General features: G+C 33.5%; 1 long non-coding RNA gene across 1 annotated transcript in view; it reads left to right on the top strand.

Annotated features, from left to right (window-relative positions):
* The first annotated feature begins 2607 nt into the window (after positions 1–2607).
* LOC108906249 overlaps positions 2608–13161 on the top strand; it is a 72737-nt gene continuing 62183 nt past the window's right edge. Inside the window, exon 1 of the long non-coding RNA XR_001964289.2 lies at positions 2608–2719. This is a non-coding gene — a long non-coding RNA (uncharacterized LOC108906249). The remainder of the gene's footprint in view (positions 2720–13161) is intronic.

Raw genomic sequence — 13161 nt, 5'->3', positions numbered from 1 at the left:
TCGGATTTGAGTAAAACTCGCTATTTTTGATACATTACTCATACTAATAGAGTGAAAATTTCACTCAATCGGGTGTGGACAGAAATTGATATATTATTGAGTGAAATTGAGTACATTTTCACTCAATAATCATTTTACTCATTTGTGATTATATTTAAACTAAAATTGAGTACTTTCACTCAAATATAGGTACTCCTTAAATAAATTCTTCACGTAAACTCGTAGTGATTTATTTTTTCACTCAATATTTAGTTCATCAAGTCTGAGTAAAAAATGACTCAATAATAGTTAAATTTGAAGAATATTAGAGAAAAAGTCAACTCTAAATTGGTTTTATATACCCAGAATAGAGTCAAAAGTCGCTCAATTGATAGCAGTAACTCGGATTTGAGTAAAACTCCCTGATTTCTGGTGCAATAGTTTCACTCAGTTGTACTCATACTAATAGAGTGAAAATTTCACTCAATCGTATGTGGACAAAAATTGATATTGAGTGAAATTAAGTGAAATTTGAGTGAAATTTTTTTTACAGTGTACTGTCCTCCCTCAACCTCCTTACTCCCCACACCTGGCTCTTTGCGATTGTCTGTTCTTATTTCTGAAACTAAAATTAGTGCTGAAATAATGTATAATATAATAAATTTTAAAAAAATAAAGTTCGGTTATTTTCTGAACAGACCTCGTACTTAAATTATAGATGTTTATTTTCCATCTACCATTATTAATTTTGATCGTATTTTGTTTACCATGAAACGTAAATATATTAGTAATAATCACCTGCATGCGCAAAAAAGGTTATGTGAACCCTAGCAGCGCGCCGCCAATGGATGCGGTATAAATTTTACATCATCCTTTCCATACGGGGTCAGAAATTCCAGGTCCTTAGATAAAACATTGTCCTATAGGTGGCACCGCAGTAAATTTATGCGTTTCAGTATTCTAATAAAGGCAATTTATCAAAAACAATCGCTCCTACAACAAACTGATTCTGGTTTCCCGGTTCCGAATTAACGAAGATATATGTGGGCAGTAGAATGTCCACGTCTTGTCAATGGCTGTGTGAGAAATGGCGCGCCAGCCTTTGTCATAGGAATAATGACTTCTTGGTAGATAAGGCGGCCGGGCGGCGGTCAATTTCGATGGTCACTTGCGTGCATCGTATTTGTATTGTCCATAGCCGAATCATTGTAGCTGACTAAATGGAGTGTAAAGCGATAGCGACTGACCACGCCGACTTATCTTGTCCACAAACAAACAATACACCAGCCTCGGCTTCGTTCCGCGCGGACCGTATCTCGCGTAACGACACTGCCTTTATAGTCTGTTACGGTCACCGCAACAGAGCTAAGATCGTTTAACGCCAATTATTTTGCGTTTCCGCTATTTGCTTCGTCATCGCCACCCCCCGTTTTTATCCCTATTTTGCGCATAGGCATAAAATATTCACCGATCGCTAATACATTTTTTCTGATGTTTCGCATTTCTTGTTCGGTCGTTTTTTGTGATGTCGAATAACTTTTTTCTTGTAAATACAGGGCGTTAGAAGTTTGACTGCCTTAATTTTTACAGACGATAGAATACATTAAAATAAACAAAAAAAAGCATTTTTTTAAAGTTATGAAGAGGTTTTTATGCAACTTTTTTTGTATTATAGCATTCAGTGGTAATTTCCAAGAACCTCCGGTCTTATTTATTAAATTATTTTTTAACACGTGACTGTCACCACAATAGCGTTAAAATCGTTTAACATCAATAATTACTTCGTCATAGCCACCCCCGTTTTTATACCTATTTGTATAGTTATAAAATATTAAAAAATCACTACTAAACTTTTTTTTGTGGTCGTTTTCGTTTTGGGTAGAATCCAGTGGCGTGCGAAATATCTGTCTAGCTTTCAGTTTTTCATCCCTATTCTCTGTAGAAGCATAAAATTTATGAGTCGCTTAAACATTTTTGCTGATGTTTTAAATTTTTACCTTTTTTGTCATGTCTTTTTATTTGCAAGTTTTGTTTAATTTTGTGGAGATGGTTTTATTCAGTTTTCTTTGTAATATCCAGTAGTGTACGAGATAATTATTCAATTCAAACTTAACATCTTTTAAATAGAACACAATTTCCGCAGTTTGCTTCGTCATCGCCATTTCCCTATTTATTATGGTTCTCTGCATCAAAATAAAATATTCAGGAATCGCTAATACATTTTTACTAATGTTTTGAATTTGAATTTTTTGACCATTTTTGTATCTATTGCTTTGTCATTGCCATCACTAATTAATTAATAAACTAATAAATTTTTACTGATGTTTTTTTTTGAGAAAGTCATTTTTCCTTCAATTTTGGTGATGTGGGATGACATTTTTATTTGTAAATATTATTTACTCTTAAATTTTTGAATAAGTTCTTTGTATAAAATTCAGAGCCTTGTCATTCATTATTTTATTTTCAGACAAATAAATTTTTACTTATGTTTGGCATTGGCGCATTCGCCAAATTATAGAATTTTTTAAATGTGATTATGCTCCAAGTTATTTTTCGATTTTTCGTGTTGAAGCTAAGCCATGTGTTTACTTTGTAGGAACCGTTCCCGAGAGTGACGATTTTACAAGCGTTTTTAATTAAAAACGACATAAAGACGGAAGACGTTCCCTCGTCGAATAATTTCTGGCATTTGTGACAGGGATGTAGATAAATTTAAAGGTGGAAACATTGGACATTAAGTGTGAGTATCACGTAGAAATAGACCATAATTCTTATGTGTTCGTCACCAAAGAGTCATTTGATGTAACGAAGTACAGGTGAGCCTGTCTTCGTGATGAACTGCAGAAGTAATGAGATGTGGAAATGCATTGGAATGAGGGTAGCTCGAGGAAATGTTACTAAATTATATTCCCACATCTAGGGAACGGTTCTAATAAACTATTTTCTTAAGTACCAATGCATGTGTAGCAGTTTAAATCTTTATACACCGGAAAGACAAAGTAAAGTTACATTTTATTTGCGATATTAATGACAACAATTTTAAATAAGTTCTAGCTGATGTTTTTTATGTTACGTCAAAGATATAAATATGGTTATACAAATATAAATCCCATTAAGTTGATCATTCAAAGAGAATTATATTTTACTGTAAGTTAAATGTAATTTTTTGTAATTTTACAGCGACACCCCTGGGTTCTCAGATTCAATTATTCTGTATTCCACAATCACGACTTACACTAGAAATCTGTATTACCCTTTTAGGTAAAATTATTTTTCCAATTATAATGTAATTTTACAATAGTGCATATATTAGTTCGAAATTGTTTTGCAACTTCTAAGCAGCTGTTCTAAATTTCGATAAGTACCGATGTATATGTATAGCTATATAAATCTATATACTAAAAAATACAATAAAATTATATTACATTTACTATATTGATTAAAGCACAGCGTAATTTTTACCAAATTATGTAAATGTAATATTTCCCGTAAAAAGGGGTAACAATTTCGTTTAATGTAATTTCACATTTATATTACAGATATAAATATGATTATATAAATATAAATCCCATTAAGTTGATCATTCAAAGAGAGTTATATTTTACTGTAAGTTAAATGTAATTTTTTTGTAATTTATCCCTGGGTTCTCAGATTCACGTATACTGTAATCCACAATTACGACTTAAACTAGAAATCTATACATCATTGATTAGATTTGTCTATTATTACCATTTTCGGTAAAATTATTTTACCAATTATAATGTAATTTTACAATACTGCATATTAGTTCGAAATTGTTTTGCCACTTCTAAGTAGCTGTTCTAATAAACTATTTTGATAAGTACCGATGTATATGTGTAGCGATATAAATCTATATACTAAAAAATACAATAAAATTACATTACATTTACTATATCGATTAAATTTATGTATTTCGATTCACTTATTGCGTTATCCATAATCACGACTTGTATTAGAAATACGTATATAGTATTTTAATTGAAATAATTTTTCCCATTACAATGTAATTTTACAATGCACTGGAATGTTTTCCATATCCTTTCAATAAATTATCTTGATAAGTCTGTGCCCGTATGTAATTATACAAATGTAATTCCCATCATAAAATACAGTGGATATACATTCCTCTGAAAAATGAATGTAATTTTCCTAGTATTTTACACTGATGGCCGCTGCGATCGTCTGATTCACTTATCTGATTTCGACGTCACGACTTGTGCTGGAAATTTTTTTATCATTAATTGATTTTACCCATTATTGCTATTTTCATTAAAATAATTTTTCCGACTGTAATGTAATTTTATAATAATGCACGAGAATGAAGATAACTGGATTTTATGCCATCTAGACATCTAGACCACAATTCTAATAAGCTGTTTTGATAAGTACCAATGTGTATACATACATTCACGATATTGATGAAATCAATGTGGACTTTTTTTACAAGTTATATAAATACAGTGTTCCCCATAAAAATATAACAAAGTAATTTTGTAAAGTTGGTGTAATTTTACAAATTTATAATAGCTGTTTGATAAGTACTAATGTGTATACATTCACGATATTGATGAAATCATTGTGGACATTTTTTAACAAGTTATTTACAGTGTTCCCTGTAAAAATACAACAAAAATTCTAGTTGGTGTAATATTACATTTATGTTACAGATATGAATGTGACTGTACAAATTATGTAAAAATTTTAACAGTACTGCTTTCGTTATAACGAAACTTGTAATCATTGATACAATTATAATTTTACAATAATTGCGTCTATTGAAGTAACCGTTGTAAATTTCCCAAAATTTGTAATTTACTTCAAATGTCAAATTTTATGTTTGTCAACTGACATTGTACACTGTAATTATGAATTTATCTTTCAGTTTATTTTAATTGTTGACATGTATTCCTTTTTGTGCTGGTAATTGAGTATTAAAAAGAGCTAACCACTTTCAGCCAACTATATTATCTTTAATTTTACCAATGTTTTTATCAAGAAAGCTGGTCGGTTGTATAAATGTGTGTCGTGTAGTAAAAAGGGGACCGTGGGGAATTGAATATCGATATCCACATTTAATATCGTAAGTATTATAGGTTTTCGGCTTAAAAGTCCAGCGAAGTTTGGCGTAAAAGGCCGTGATGTATAATGTACATTTCAGAGGCATCGGCAATATAACAACCCCTATATGTCTCAGTAATGTCGTCGCATTTGTATGGACTTCTTGGATTGTTAGCGTAGACTCAACATGGATTTACGTGTATGGCACGTCTTATACCAATCGCCCTGGTCTCCTAATACGCCCCGCGAGGACCTTTATGACTTGAGAGGACACATTTCTGCCCTCTACTTTATTTCTGTTATCAAGCCCGGATCTACATGATATTGATATTCTACGGCACGACGCATTACTTTTCAGTTGTACGGAATGCCGATTGTTTTCTCGCCTAACGGTAACGGCTGGGTGAAACAATCCATAAAAATAACATAAATTTCGCAAAAAATGAGACAGCGGATTATAGTATATTGCATATTGGAAATTCTTAAATTATCGCCCGCCCTCAGATTTATATGTTTATTTTTTAGGTTGATATCGGGACGGTGATTGAAAATAACAAATATCGAGCTTATTTTTAACTCGCAGGATATTTTTAAATTATTCAGATCCATTAAACTATACGATGTAATATCACATTGATAATATCGTGACGATGCTAAAACTGCAATTCGACTGCACTAGGATTGTATTATATTAAGAATAAATTGCAACTGTGCTAGAATCGCACGATGATGTAAGTGCTTAGAAAAATGATTTTATTGCACCATAACCCCGTGACCCCATGGTATCATAACCCCGTAACCCCATAACCCCACAACTCTGTGAGAACATGGATCTCATACATCAGGAGTCCGAAACTGTATGATTGTAAGTAGGCAGGGTTCCCTAACCCTATAACTCAATAACCCCATATCCCATTTAGCCGGGGTGTGCGACTATGTATAACCACGAAACTCTGTAGGACCATGGATCTCATACATCAGGAGTTTAAAACTACATAACTGTGGGTTGGCAGACTTCCTTAACCCCATAACCCAATAACCCCGTAACACCATAACCTTGGGTAGTAAGGATTTATAACCACGGAACTCTAAGAAATGTGTAGTTCTGTTGTAACTCTGTAACCGCTTAACCCGGAGTATGCAAGCTACTGTAGAATGAACTGGAGCATGTAGATTTGTGTTACACTCACCCCGGGACTTTTTCTCTTTGTATCTACACTGAAAAAAACGTAATAGTACTTTTTTGAGTGTATAATTAATTAGTGATCGTGATTTTGTGATCGAACATGTTTCGGAATTATGGGGTTATGGGGTTACAGTGTTATGGTGCAATGAGGTCATGAATTCCAATGTTATTTCCATTCGAATTCAGCTGATCAAAATACTATGGCCTAGCTTATTTTTTTGTGGAGTAGTGGGGTTACGGGGTTACTGGGTTATGGGGTTATGGAAGCTTGCCAACTCTCAGTAGGACTCCTGATGTATGAGATCCAAGTTCCTATAGAGTTTCGTTTTTATACACCCTCGAACACCCCGTGATGCGGGGTTATGGGGTTAGGGAAGCTTGCCATCCCAAAGTCATCTAGTTTCGAATCCCGATGTGAGATCAATGTTTCCACAGAGTTTTATGGTCCTCACTTTCGTGTATTCCGGATTGTGGGGTTGCGGGGTTTTGGGGCCACGGGGTTATAAAGTTAGGGAGTTGGGGTTATGATGATGAATTCGAATGTTTTTCGGATCAAATGAATTGGAGAATTATAAAGCATTTTTATACAATTAAACAAACTGTAAAATAGTGCGTTATGACTTTCTTTATACGTTTTCAAATTAATTTTTGACAGCATACTTTACGTGGCTTTCCAGTAAAGCCTTATTATTTATATAATACCAAAAATACAGGATGTAAATAAATAACAGTTCCATTACCTATATTTAATATTAACGATTTCAAATGTTTATGTTGTTTAATTTCTGTGAATTTAATCAAATGATATAAATAATCTCAATCTTGGAAATACATATTTTCGGCAATATTGGCATGTAATTACCCTGAAAATGCCCTTAGCTAATGCAGGAAACGAAAGGCATAAAATAGGAAGAATGCCCTCTTAATGTTTTTAATATATAGATAGAAAACTCTCTGTATCGGAAGGAAAGAACAGCTTCTAATAAATAACTAATCCCCGTAACGGGGAATCGAACTCTTAACGACTCCCGGCTATTTCCTGTTATATCTAATAGCTCGGACCGGGCCGATTTCTTTGAACAAAACAAACGTAATACCTTCGATGCCATTTATACGGCGCGATATTCGACTTCTGCAGGAATAGCATTTCTTAACGCAAAAGTTTCCAACTTATATTGCGACGGATAAAAACAATATCCCTATAGATTTTATAAGCAGGAGCAGTCACAGTTGCTTTACAGCACCGAACTTGATCGATTGAGCTTTAACAAAACAACTCTCAATCGACTAATTCCAACAAATACAATTTCCAAATTCGCTCACCCGAAGCGGACCATAATTCTAGACAATATCTGAGGTTAATGAATCAAGCGAATAATTTACATTTGTACATTAGATAAATTGCCAACGATTGAAACATAAAAACAATCAAACCGACAAAAATTAATTGGTTTCTCTTTAACCCGCGCGAAAATAATTCGCTTCTTTATTTTTATGTAATTTACTCAATGATAATAGGCCGCGCCTCTACCACATTACTCATTACTTTTTAGACTAGCTCGCACGATTATTTTGTGCATTCACATAAAAACATGTAGGTATATCTCTGAATTATATAAACCAAACGAATATATACTTAGATTATAACATTACAAATAAAGTTCACTGTAATTGAGTAAATATTTAGGTCCGTCAAGTTCGAAATAACGGTGATATATGTATTACACTGTAAAAAAAAATCACTCAATTTCATTCAGTTTTATTCAATAATGTATCAATTTCTGTCCACAACCGATTGAGTGAAATATTCATTTCAATTTTAGTAGTGAGTGAATTTTACTAGAATTCGAGTTTCTGCTAACTATCAAGTGAGTGACTTTTGACTCAATTCTGAGTATGTAAAACCAATTAAGAGTTGACTTTTTCTATAAATTTAACTATTATTGAGTAATTTTTTAACTCAGATTTGGTTTATATTATCCGGATGAAGGATTTCTTTCGTACATGTTCAATTTTGTTACACCTTCGATGGACATATTACTCTTTGTGCGTGCTGTCATTCATTTCTACATTACATTTTGCTACACTGTAAAAAAATTTCAATCAAATTTCACTAAATTTTACTCAATTGAGTGAAATTTTCACTCTACTAATATGAGTACAACTGAGTGAAACTATTGCATCAGAAATGAGTGAGTTTTACTCAAATCCGAGTTACTGCTAACTATCAATTGTGTGACTTTTGACTCTATTCTGAGTATATAAAACCAATTTAGAGTTGACTTTTTCTCTAATATGATTTAAATTTAACTATTATTGAGTCATTTTTTACTCAAACTTGGTTTGTAATTAACTAAATATTGAGTGCAAAAATAAATCACTCATAAATGATTAATTAGGATATACAGTGTTGTAAATAATTTACTTCGCGGGGCCTCCTCCTGTCCTGGCCGAGACCCGCCAGCTGATACCCGCCGCCGCCGGCTAAGGCCTGTTCTCCTGGCGATCGCGCTTTTTTGGAGCATCTAATGGGCCCCTATTAACTGTGGTCGAGATTACAGAAGCTATATATAAGTGGTGCCATCTTCACGGTGCCATTCAAATTAATATACATTTAAACTCACTCAATAATGAGGACATTTACTCTGATTTAGGTACAAGTGCACCAAATACGAGTTTACGCGAAGAATTTATTGAAGGAGTAGGTACCTATATTTGAGTGAAAGTACTCAGTTTTAGTTTAAATATAATCACAAATGAGTAAAATGATCAAAATGATGAATATTGAGTGAAAATGCACTCTATAACTTCACTCAATGGATTCACTCTGCTGACTGCAGAAAGTGTAGATTTAGGCATGAAGCGTGTTTCGTGAGGAAGATGCTCAAACCCAACGGGAAGTTCAGCAGCACAGACACCTTCTAATTGCAGATTGTCTTGCTTTGTATCAGGAAACCATAGAGTTACAGCAGATTGAAGATGCGGACGATGCCAAGGTCGTGTAATAGTTTTGGCCTTCAGTTGTGTAATTTAAATTAGGGTTGTTTTTGAACATATGAATCACACAGAATTTAGGTAATTAGGAGGTAATAACTATTCCAAGCACCAACGATTAATGGGATCAAAGTAAATTTGTAAAATCAAGGAAGGTGATGAGAAGAGCTCCAAGTCATCGGCATAGATAACCGATGCAGTTCTTTGTAAGGCCCGATACATAAACTAGAAATGAGACGGGTCCCAGCGGTGAACGCTGGGGCACACCACTTGAAACATCTCGTTTCTCAGAGTGACAAACACCAAGCCGCACAAACTCCAATATACATAATTAATTTACGTATTTGTACTTTATCAAAGGCACGCGAAAAATCCAAACAAATTACGTCCATAGGTTTGCCAATGATACATTTTCCCTTGAGAAAATTTAAACGTAGTTACCTAGCAGAAGGCCAGTAAATCGTATTGGCGCAAAGCAGATAGCGAAATAGGTACAAACGCATATATGCGGAGGATGTTATCCACTGGATTTTGCGGAGATGCACACTATCCATCGCACCGACACGATGTACATACGTTCGACATATGGCAAATAGAGTTTAAATATTTAACGGAATGCACATGATTGGGTCGCTATTGGTTTTACAAAATCCCGTATTAATTTTAAAACACCATCCTTATATTTAGAGTGCCCTGTTATTTGCCATATGTTAAAAAAGTAAACAACGCCAACTGCTGCCCAGTGCACAAATGACCCTTCCGGAGACGACCGGTCAATCCCGGTAGAATTCACCGATTGTGAATGCGATAAATTTAAGTTTCACCACGCGAATTTGATGCTTAATACAATTAACTTCTTTATTCTAAGTCTACTTAAATCTAAAACAGAAAATATATACAGGATGTTTTTAAATGAAGTAGAAAAAATGGTAGAGCCAAAAATAAGAGGATTGAAGTAAAAATACCTTATATCAAAGTTGCACCCTAGAGGCGATATACCCTCTTAAAGCAGGGGATTGAAATTCACATTTTAATTTTTTTCTTTAACATGAGGAATGCTAGAGACACGAAACTTGGTATGAGCATCCTACTCAGTCAATACCATTGCAATATTTTATTAGAAATTTTTTATATGAAGCAAACTATTTATTTAAAAATATTTATTGGGAAGACTGATTTATTGCGCAACTTTTTTACCTCTTGTAATGTTTCGATAAAACCGATAGTTTTCTAGTACAAAAAATTAGATGCGTCATCGTTCACTAAAGAGGTAATTGTAATCATATTAATAAATTGGCACTTTCTGTCAATAAACTGGTAATTTAATAATAACATTTGGAATAATTTGCTATTAATTAATGAAAAATGTTTGATAACTTATGACTATGGGACATGTATTAGGTAAAGTTATTTATCTGAAATAAAATTTAATACAAACGAAAAACAAGAAATGCAAAATTAAATTTAAAGAATGTCCTCGAAATAATTTCCATTTTGCTGCAAGCATAACCTAATACGTCTGTTGAAGTTATAACGCACTCGCACAAACAGTTCTTGGTTATTGCGAAGGTCATCTGCTGCCTGAAATATTCTTAAGCGTAGTTCTTCTAAGGAGGCAACAGGAGTCGCATAAACAATTTCAAAATTTCAAAAATTTCAAAATTCATTTATTTTTCCATGAGATACATACATATATATATATAGGAATAGTCATATATATAAAAAAAAACATAGAACATAAATAAGAACAATTTAACATATTACAACCAAGGAAAACAAAAAAAGGTTAGTCATTTGTTAGTACCGGTGTAATCTACAGCAAAGAACTCATCTAGACCATACAAAGACCGTTCCAATAAAAACTTCTTTAATTTGCTCTTAAAAACACCCTGTGTAAGTGAGTCTGTTATTTCAGAAACTAAATGAATACAATACTTTTTATGTGCACCCACAAAAAGAAATCCATGGGCGTTAGGTCAGGTGAACGTGCAGGCCAACAAACAGGGGCATCACGACCACGACCAATCCAGCGATTCGGGTAATTTAAATTTAACCATGCTCTAACGGCAAGTGTACTATGTGCATATACCACATCACCTGACGTGTAGCGAGGGCTACATCCTCAAGTAATATTGGAAGATTTTCGTTCAAAAATCTAAGATACTCGGCCGCTCCAAGCCTGTGTGGAAGAATAAAAGGACCTACTAGAGTATTTCCTACAATTCCCATCCAAACGTTTAAACTGAAATTATGTTGATATCTTGAAACAAATATTTCATGAGTATTTTCTTCCAACCATGAATGAACATTATGGAGGTTTATTGCACCTACTCTAGGAAAATTTGCTTCATCGGTGAAAAGTATATTCATTAGGAAATTTAAGTCATGCCTGGAAATATTAATGTACCATTGACGAAAATCCACGCGGTTAGGTAAATCAGGGTCATTCAATTATTGCACGGGACTGTGAGAAACTTGAAGTTGCCTGGACACCTGTCTTGTGCTTGTACCATGGTCTTGTTCTAGATGTTCCAGTATAGCTTCCTCAGTTTCAACAGTTCGGCACCCTCACCATTGGGCTGAATTTTACCAGTTTCGCGAAGCCTTCTTTCCACCGAGGCCAATGTTTGTCTATGAGGATTCGGTCGGTTTGGATATCTTTTGTGGTATAATCTTACTGCAGCGTTACTATTTTTTCTGGATTGGACTTGGAGCATGTCGACATATTCGTCATTGGTATGAATATTATTTGCCATAATTATTCTGATAATAAATTAATCAATTAGTACTAATTATTGGTTGACAGAAAGTGTCAATTTATTAATATGATAAATAACAATGTATTTGTTATGACATCCGCCTACTTTATTTTTACAAATATTCGCAATTACCCCTTTAGTGAACGATGACGCATCTAATTTTTTTAATAGAAAACTGTCGGCTTTATCGAAGAATTACAAGAGGTAAAAAAGTTGCGCAATGAGTCAGTCTTCCCAACAAATATTTTTAAATAAATAATTTGCATCATATAAAAAGTTTCTAATAAAATATTGAAATGGGGTTGACTGTTTCACTCCTTTATAAAATACGCCACTGTTCGAACAAATATTGAAAAGTTGTCTCTTTATTAGTAGGATGCTCATACCAAGTTTCGTGTCTCTAGCATTCGTCATGTTAAAGAAAAAAATTAAAATGTGGAAAGACAAAATTTCATAACAATGTTTTTATTGAAAAATATTATTCGGTTTTTTTAAGGGTTACATGATTTTTTTCTTTCTATAAATCCACATATTTGTTCAGCAGATCGCGCACAATATATCCCGCCAGTTTACTGCCCCATTATGTTGTTTGCACTTTAGAAACAGATCGCGTGGGTTGATATTCCTGTGTGTGTGTGTGTGTGTCATCCACGTTTTTGATGCTGGCAATTTATATGTGAATTATGTATTAATCATGGTAAATTAGTCAACAAGAATGTTTTGTATAGTAAACTAATTTGGAGAGATTTATTACGGGAGGGCAAATATGCAATAGATATAATTCGTCAATTATGCCTAATTGGTGCGAGGGAACTTAAATACAAAAACAAACTCTGTATGGCCGAAATTAATAATAGATAACGAATTATTTAGGTTCGGTATATCCGGTTCTAAGCAATTAAATGCAATCGATAAATTCACATTACATTTACACATTACAATGCCATTTTTTACCATTTCCGATGCCATTTTACGTGGTGTTAATGAACTTATGTCAAAAATTTAAAGGGGTGAAGAAGCAGCAAAAACTGAGTTAACTGATTTCAGTTCTGCGCCTCTATAATTAAGAATTTTGCGATTCTTTAAACGTATTACGAAGCGAACAATTACATTAGTGTGAGGGAAAATAAAAAAATAGACAAAGACCTAAGCGGTGTAATGTTA

Source organism: Anoplophora glabripennis, unplaced genomic scaffold, assembly GCF_000390285.2.
Source record: "Anoplophora glabripennis isolate ALB-LARVAE unplaced genomic scaffold, Agla_2.0 scaffold32, whole genome shotgun sequence".
Classification (NCBI taxonomy): domain Eukaryota; kingdom Metazoa; phylum Arthropoda; class Insecta; order Coleoptera; family Cerambycidae; genus Anoplophora; species Anoplophora glabripennis.
The sequence above is the reverse complement of the archived record's forward strand: the minus strand, read 5'-3'. Positions and strand labels throughout refer to the sequence as shown.